Genomic DNA, 8,956 nt, shown 5'->3' on the forward strand with positions numbered 1-8,956 from the left:
CAGTCAGGCCAAATAGTCCTACTGAAGAGGGCCATTATACAGTCTCTGGCCATTGGGCTATGCAGCCCTGAGAGAGGGCAGTTAGACTGACTCTGGCCATTGGACCATGAAGCCCTGCTGAACTGGGCAGCCCTATTGACTCTGGCCACTAGGCCACACAGCCCTGAGAGAGGGCAACCATATTGACTTTTACCCCTAGGCCAAGCTATTCCAAGACAAGGGATGGTTGTATAGACTCAGCCATGGGACCATCATTACCCCCATCCCGTTCCAAGAAGAGACAGGGCGCACTTGCTCTGCGACACGGTGTAATCAGTAATTCAACCACAGAAAGCAACAATGTTCGCTCCTTACTCGGCTGTGGATGGAGGCTCCCATCTGCACCAGAAGGTGGATACATGATAGCACCTCCTCACTCTGGTACTGAAGTTCTTTTCTCTGTTCCTCGGTTAGTGTAAGGTGACATTGCTGCTCTCGGAACAGGGAATTATGGGACAGAACAGCACAGTGAAGTGGGGTATGGCCTAAAAAAAAAGGAAATAAGGTTAAAATGGTTTCAATAAAGAGTTGATTTAAATAAAGTGTAAAATAAATAAATTTATTTATCTTTGGCTCCTTTCACCCTGAGTGACTTCACAATTATGACAAAAGTGGTTTCATGAGCGACACAGGTCTCACATATATAGTCTGAGGTGCCCCAAAGACACATAGGCCTCAAGGGAGAGGGAAATCACAGAATGGATCTCTAACCCAGATTTTAAATGCTAGTTTCAATGGTAGCCAAAGCGAATCTTTACATATTGAGAAGAGTTAACTCCCTAAGTTGTTCTGGGAGAGCAGGTGGGTGAGGTAGTATCCCGGCTACAACAACACTGCAAACAACAATGTAAGTTGTTCTCTTAAGTCAGGGCTCCCTCTTTTGTCTGTTTCATCTATGTGCAGCATCTTCTCTTAAACCTAGATTGTGAGCTCTGGATGTTTATACAGCGCCTAGCACATGGGGGTCTTGATCTGTGACTGGGGCCTTTTGGCATTACCATTGTACAAAAATCAATCATCATCATCATCGGTCATTTGCACTAACTCTGAATCTTTGCTTCATTTTCAGCTCTTTTTCCAACAGTTCCCTCTATTCTGAGAGAATTCCAGGAATATTATTGTGTACAATTAACTCAAAGTAATGAATGGCAAATTGCTTGGGAATACATGAGATGTGCTTAGAGACCATAAACCTTAGAACCCATTATATTATATATTATACAGGACTTTGTTATCCATTATGGTCCCAGTTCAGGAAAACATCCCTATTCAGGCAGGGGACATAAACATGTGCTTATCTTGAAGCATATGTTTAAGTATGATTGAATTCTATAGCTTAAGTTCTTTCCTGAAACAGAGCCTATGACGCCAACACTCTCCTTGATATTCTTGCAAACCCAAAATTCATTGAATTCAAATATCTGGGCCCCAAATATCCATTATAATTATTATTTGCTGTGTTGTTGTAGCCGTGTTGGTCCCAGGAACTTCGAGACACAAGGTGGGTGAGGTAAAAGCTTTTTTTTGACCAGCCTCTGTTGGTGAGAGAGACAAGCTTTCAAGCTTACACAGAGCTGTTCTTCAGGTCAGAAGCATTTGAGCTTGTCGTTTTCTGACATGAAGAAGAGCTTTGTATAAGCCTGAAAGCTTCGCTCTTTCACCAACAGTGGTTGGTCCAGTAAAAAATATTACCTCACCCGCCTCGTCTCTCCATTATAATTATTATTCCTTATTATAATGCCACCATCAAAATCTGCAAAACCAAAATGTGAAAGAGTTAAAACTCAAACTATCTTACCTTCAAAATCCTTCATTTCTAAATCGTACGGGAAACCTAGTGACATAATAACCTGGAGTTGACAAAAGCACAGGAGAATTTAAATTCAACAGAACGCTGTTTATAGCAAAAACCAGTCAAAGCATCCATAAACATTTGTAACATTCCCAGAGCCGACTGACTGGCAAGAATTTCTGCTGATGGCAGAATACAGATGAATCCAATTATATGTTCATGCACTTAGCCTCCGTATTGGAGTTAGTGATTGTTTCAAACCTGTCTATTTTGTCCCAACTGTAGAACTATGGGTGGCCCTTTATTTCATCTTGCCTGGGAATGTTTTCAAGTATTAAAGCTGGCAGCAGGAGGAGAAATAACAGTATTGTGCACTTTTTCGCTTTCTTTATGATGGCTAGAGAAGACCTATTTTTTTTTGTGTGTGTGTGCAGGATAAGGGATTTTTTTCCTGCTTGTTTTTTACTTGGTAATATCAGGAATGTTAAATCTTACCTGTTTTTGCTGGATGTCTAGTTGGAGGATACAGAATTGTGGACTGGGAGTTTTCTCAATCCTTAACTGAAGGGATACGGCAGGGGCTGAATCATTAACAAACAGGTTTTTTCCTTTTGTCGCATATAGGGTGTTTGTTTTTAAAAATATGTTTAATTCAAATAACTTTAGAGAGTAATAATTATAATAATAACCTGTATATCACTAGCAACTAAAAGCTACAGGCAGAGATCGGGGCCCTTTCATGCTTAGCGCTGTATGTATGCACAATGGGCTTAATCTTCAGGAAGAGAGATTAAGGCTAGGTCTACACTACCCGCCTGAATCGGCAGGTAGAAATCGACCTCTTGGGGATCGATTTATCGCGTCCCATCGGGACGCGACAATCGATCCCCGAATCGGCGCTCTTACTCCACCAGCGGAGGTGGTAGTAAGCGCCGTCGACAGGAAGCCGCAGAAGTCGATTTTGCCGCCGTCCTCACAGCGGGGTAAGTCGGCTGCGATACGTCGAATTCAGCTACGCTATTCACGTAGCTGAATTTGCATATCTTAAATCGACTCCCCCCTGTAGTGTAGATGTACCCTAAGGTTAGATATTAGGAAAAGCTTTCTCACTATAAGGGTAGTTAAGCTCTGGAACAGGCTTCCAAGAGAGGTTGGGGAATCCCCATCACTAGATCTTGTTAAGAACAGGTTGGACAAACGCCTGTCAGGGATGGTTTAGGTTTACCTGGCCCTGCCGCAATGCAGGTCCCTTGCAGCCTCACATTTCTCTGATTCTATGATACCAGAAAGTAAGTCCTTCCCCCAAAAGGCTTACAGAATAAAGGTCACTACTGGGCATGACTGAGAGGCCAGTCACAATCACAAATCAGCTGGGTAAATGTCGTTTCCCCTCGGATATTGATGATATCACAATCCTACTGGATCATAGAATTTACCAGGAAAAACAGAGGGAAAAGATTGAATTTCTAATGTAAAAAACATGTAGAACACTTTTGCTCCCTTTAATAATAGCCAAGCTTACAGACCTTCTTTATCCATCATAAAGAAGCAAAGAAGAGCATCAACCCATTTTCCCCCTTTGCTGGTTACCTTAACCATCACTTGAACTTTGGTCATTGATGTACTGAACTGTACTGCGCACGGTACTGTATATGAGAGATTCAGAGGCACTGGGCTATTGAACATGCCTGCTAGAGCAAAAGGCAGGATAACTATTGAGCTGTGAATCCTACCCAGAAAGGCTGCACAAAGCCTATCTATGTGGGTCTGTCTATACCAGGGTTCAAACTCAGGCTCAAGCATAACTCCCCTTCCATCAACACACAAATCGTGTTGACCCAGGTTCCCAGGACTCCATTGGGGTGGAGGAACCGAGCCTCAGTCAAGCTGGGATCCTGTTGCTTTGCAGTGTAGATGCAGCCCCATGGGATTCATGCTCCAGGAGCCCGCCAAAAGTATTCCACCATACTGAAGGGCTGGCCTTCTTTGTCCTCTGGATACTTACGTTTTGTGGCCAGTCAAGGTTTCCCGCATTGCATCACGAACTAAGGGCTAGAGCGACCAGATTTTGGGAGCGCACTAGGAAGTCTGGGATATGGGTGGTTGGATTTGGGCCTGCATAATGCAGTGTAGACGCCGGAGTCCCAGGTTGTGTCACTAAAGTCCCACTTAAACCCTTAGAACAGGTCTTAATATAATTCTGTTGAGTTCTATTTTAACAATTATACATTTTAGTCAGTGCATCTATGTCAATGATGGTCAAGTACTTCAGCCAACTTTCTTTAGCGCACTCTGCACTGGGTTAACAAACAATGTAAAATCAGGCCTTTTAACCCTTCCTGTAACGTGAACGCATGTGTATTTAGAACGATCTTAGAAACCTATAAATAACAAGCTGTCTCCACATATTATCATTTACAGCATAACTTCATTTCCTAAAGATCTGTTGACATTGGCAATGCTCATGTTGTAAAATTTTCATGTGTAGCAATATGGCAGGCTGAAGCAAACATGCCTGCTTGTAATATCTGGGGCAGTATGCAAATGAAACTAATAAAAGCAGTTAAGAATCTCTATGGAAATGAGCATTGTTTGGATTTAATGCAGAGTGCAACATTTGAAAACATTCAGCTCTTTTTTCCCCAGATAGGGTGATATAAAGTGATGCTTCGTACAGGCTCTTCATCTAAAATACTAGAAAGTATAACATTTTCCCTACTTTTGTTGAATAACCTGATTTCCCCATAGCATAGCATCTTAGCTGAGATTTTCAAATATAAATACATGTACTGTGATGACTCATTCAGAACCCTTAATACTTAACATACAGGCATGAGACACTAAGTCTTTGATTGAATTTGGCCCCAATTTCAGAGACACCTGGAATCAGTGCCAACTTTACATAACGTGAATGTGATTTATCCAGATAAAATATTGACACATAGCTCTGAGTTTCCTCCTTCTTAATCTCAGTTCATTAAGGGGGAGAAGAAAAGTTCAGATTGAAACCTTAAAAATTCAAGGATTTGCCTACACAGATTGGGGAGCCTGAATATATTTTGCAGCACTTATTTTAAGTGAAAAAGATGCATTTCCATGAAAAAGGGTTCCGTCGGTTTTACAAGTGCCCCACAAACATTCCCTTCAACGGAATCCTCCCAGTCAGATTCAGCACTTTATGAGGCTGCGTGAAAAGAATGTTGTCTTAAGCACTCTGTAAGTTACATATTAACTTCCTATTTATGAATTAACTTAGGGCTGTGTATAAGGCATGGTTAACCAGTGCTGGAATTCAAACGGCCAGAACTAAGGCGATCTTGCAACATTCTTTCATTTACAATGCAGCGCCATCATTAGAGGAACAGCCCTACCTATCATTGTGGGTGCCAGAACTTTGTCAGGGAAGCTTCCTACAGTGTCTGCTGGTATGAATAGAAAGCGGGGTAAAGGTTTCTTTAAAGTTTATTAGCAACCGATGATCTACGAAAGGGCCAGATTCCAATACACTCACCCATGTTGGGTAGTATCTTGCTCTGTGAGAAATCCTGTTCAAGTCAATAGGATTTCTGGCAGAATAAAGCTAGGGTGATCATATTTCCCAAAAGGAAAACAGGACACTCCCAGCCACTCGCCCGACTCCCCTTCCCCCCGTGTGAGGCTATTGTCAGTCGGAACCCTGTTGCCTGCTGGAAAACTGCCCCCTTCCTCCCTGCGTGAGGCTGTTGCCTGCTAGAACACTGCTTCCCCCCTCCTCCCACCCCCTCGTGCAGGGCTGGCATCTCTGCTTGCCTCCCCCCTGCAAATTCTTCCTCAGCGCACCCAACTTTTTTGACAAAAGTGGGCATTTGTCCCTTATGCTCTTGCCAATCGATCGAGTCAGCAAGAGCAAACGGAACAAATGCCCACTTTCGCACACACACACACAAAAAAGTCAGGCCAGCTGGGACAGGGCTTAAAAAAGGGACTGTCCCGGCCAAAATGGAATATATGTTCACCCTAAATAAAGCACTATTCAGTGTGAGAAAGTGTATCAGAATCGGGCCATACAACCAGGCAGGCAGAAACGCACAGGAAATAATGGCTCGGCAGGTGGCCCACCAAGTTTACTGCTATCGTTAACAGAAGAGATATTCAACAGCACAAAGGGCAGTCAAGTGTCATTGACTTTCAGTAAGAATTGGAGCAAGGGAGCTGATCAATCTGATGGCAATGGAGCTATGACAATTTACGTCAGCTGAGGGTCTGCCATGAATGCCTACTTCCTCTTTGTGCCTTTGAAAAGCCACATCAATAACTCTTGTCTCTATTTATCATTTAAAAAATATATCTGATTTTGCAAACTGTGTAGGGAGCTAGTCTACGTATCCAGGGACCAAATTCTGCTCTCATTCACCATGATATAAATCTGGAGTAACTCTGCTGATTTCAGTGGTGTTACTCCAGATTTACACCTGTGTGCTCCTGATGTGCTCCTATCATTGTTACCTTCTCCCTCCCTGTGACTCCTTCTGTTTGCTACACCCACTTGTTCCATGATGTCTCTTCAGATTGCAAACTCTTCAGGGCAGGAGCTTTCTCTTAGTGTGTTTGTACAGTGCCTAGCACAATAAGGCTCACGTCTGACTGGAGCCCCGGGCACTACTGCAATGCAAATAACAAATAATAACAACAATAATATGCCTAGATTTCCTCTACCAGGTTTGGAGCTAGCATCCACAGCACGAGTAGCAAGATAGTGACATGATACAGCCATCTCCTTTGAAGTGAAGGGCTGACATATTAGGTGCAAGTGGCAAAAAAGACTCCTAATAAAGGACTGGAAAGAATGAAATCAAGCCAAAAGATTTTTACTTAAGGATATATTTACTTCTGAGATGTTCATTTTAGAAACACATCTCTCAATCGATTGTTACATTCACGGCATACAAACAGAGAAGTTAGATAAAAACAAAATACTCTTTCTGGAAGGTTGCAGTGTAACACTATTTCTTACAATCCAGAACCTTCACAAGATGAGAACCAAAAACAGAGAGAGACGATGCAGGCTGCTCCGTAAGGCACAGAGACACAACTCACACAGCTTGCTCTAGACTGGCTCTTTGCAGACTGACTGCTGCTAGGCTCAGATTGCATATTTCATTACAGAGCCCCTTAGCCTGCAAGCAGGACCAGGAAACCCCTGAGAACTGAAATTTTAGCATGGTTTTCAATACCCTATCCCAATACTGTGATTTCTTCGCACTTCTATATTGCTTGCAATTAAAATAAGGAAGCTGTTCCTACCTGAATGACTTGTGCGTATCCATATGTTGCCGCGAGGTGTAAAGCAGATTGCCCTTTATCGTCCACAGCATTGACATCAGCCCCTGTCAGTATCAAATCATAGACTATGGCTGGTTGTCTGGCAGCTACAGCAACCAACAGGGGAGTCTGAAAATAGCAGCAAAACAAATACAATACAAGACTCCAGCAACAGTGAAACTAATAAAAAAGAAAATGCTGTGGAGGGGGGAGAAGGACTCCGTGCAGGACCCATGGGATGACTGAGCCCTCACGTTGCCCAAGGATGCTCCTGACAGAGAGGCATGGAGCTCTTGTCATTGGCAGAGTTATGAGAAACACAGTGCTCCCTTCTGAGCATAGACAGAGACAGAAACATGCCTGGATAAGGCCCTTTCATGAAACAGTGAAATAAATCCTGTACTTGTCCCCAGGATGAAATTCACCCTTGTTCCGAAGGCTTATGACTCATGTATGGGAGATGTGTTTTTCAGTGGGAATGAAGTGATGCTCAGGATGAGTGCTGGCACAGAGGTGAATTAAATGCTGCAATTCTGGTTTGAGCAGGGTACAGTGTCTGCATTACCTTTCCTCTGTGCTCCTTGGCATCTAGTCTTCGCAGCTCTCTCATACGCTCTGCGGCTGCCAGTGTGTATTCCCTCATACCTTTAGCTGCATAAATATGTAGAATTCTAAGACAGTAAATAAAGACACTGATCATTGCCTATCCATGAATCATCCTGAAGATTAATTAACAGTTTTACTGCACAGCACTATCTGGTCTGTGGTTTTATACTGTGAGTGCTGGACTCCAGTAAGGGCATATGGTGTGCACCGAGGAGCCATTTAAAGGTCTGATCTTGAAAACAGACATAGTGCTTGCTACTATGAGTTAAACCTATTGATTTCAATAGCGTGCAGTTTTACTCAGTTCTTGCATAGCCTAGTTACAGGCTTTCTTTCAGATGAATGCACTCTACCGGGACTGAGGTTCACCCCTGTGCACTGGGCAGTTCTTAAGTCCTTCTTAATAGAACCACAATGTTATACTTGCAGGGGTCCAGTAATATTACAGTATTACATTATCCCATGTATATGCAGTGGACACATGGGTAATACCTGTGCATCAAAAGTAACAATGATCCTCTTTTAAATGATTTCATCTCTAGGATAAATCCAGAATTTCTTGGCAAGGTGGTTCTACATGTTTTTCAAAGCTAGTGGCTTGAAGGAAAGAATGTTATGTTGATTCCACAGGACAATCAATTTATAAAATAACAGCAGAAATATTCCTTACAGATTAGGGTTTGTTGGAGCTGAGGTCTCTAATGATGGGGGAAATTCTATTCTTAGGTGCACTTACTTCTGCAGTTTGGATGAAATTCCCCTCTGAAGAGGGCTAGCACAAACCTATGCATCACTTAAGTCCCACCCATTTCAACCCTGCTTTGAGGTCTTCAAGTGGGATTTAAGCTGTACATAATTTTGTGCTGGCCCTGTGTGCAGGGTGGAATTTTACCCTGTAAGCATTAGTACTGTGATGTCAGTCAGCTGGCCATCCTTCTCCTTATTGTTCTATATTTTTCATTTAGAATAATATAATGATGAACGAATGCTTGTTTTCTTAGACAACTCTGTTCTGTCCAAAGTAATTGCCACAAATGTATTCCCTCAGGGCCACAGTTTGCACTCTAGAAAACACGGACAATGTTAACGGGGCATCTGATTTCCAGCCAGCCTCGGTATTAAGTGCAGCCCCACTCACCCTGGCCTTCTGTCTAGATTATTTCTGCCAAAATAAGGACAAATGTGCATGAAATGAAGCTTTGTGGGATCTGGGCCATG

Source organism: Chrysemys picta, chromosome 16 (assembly GCF_011386835.1).
Source record: "Chrysemys picta bellii isolate R12L10 chromosome 16, ASM1138683v2, whole genome shotgun sequence".
Classification (NCBI taxonomy): domain Eukaryota; kingdom Metazoa; phylum Chordata; order Testudines; family Emydidae; genus Chrysemys; species Chrysemys picta.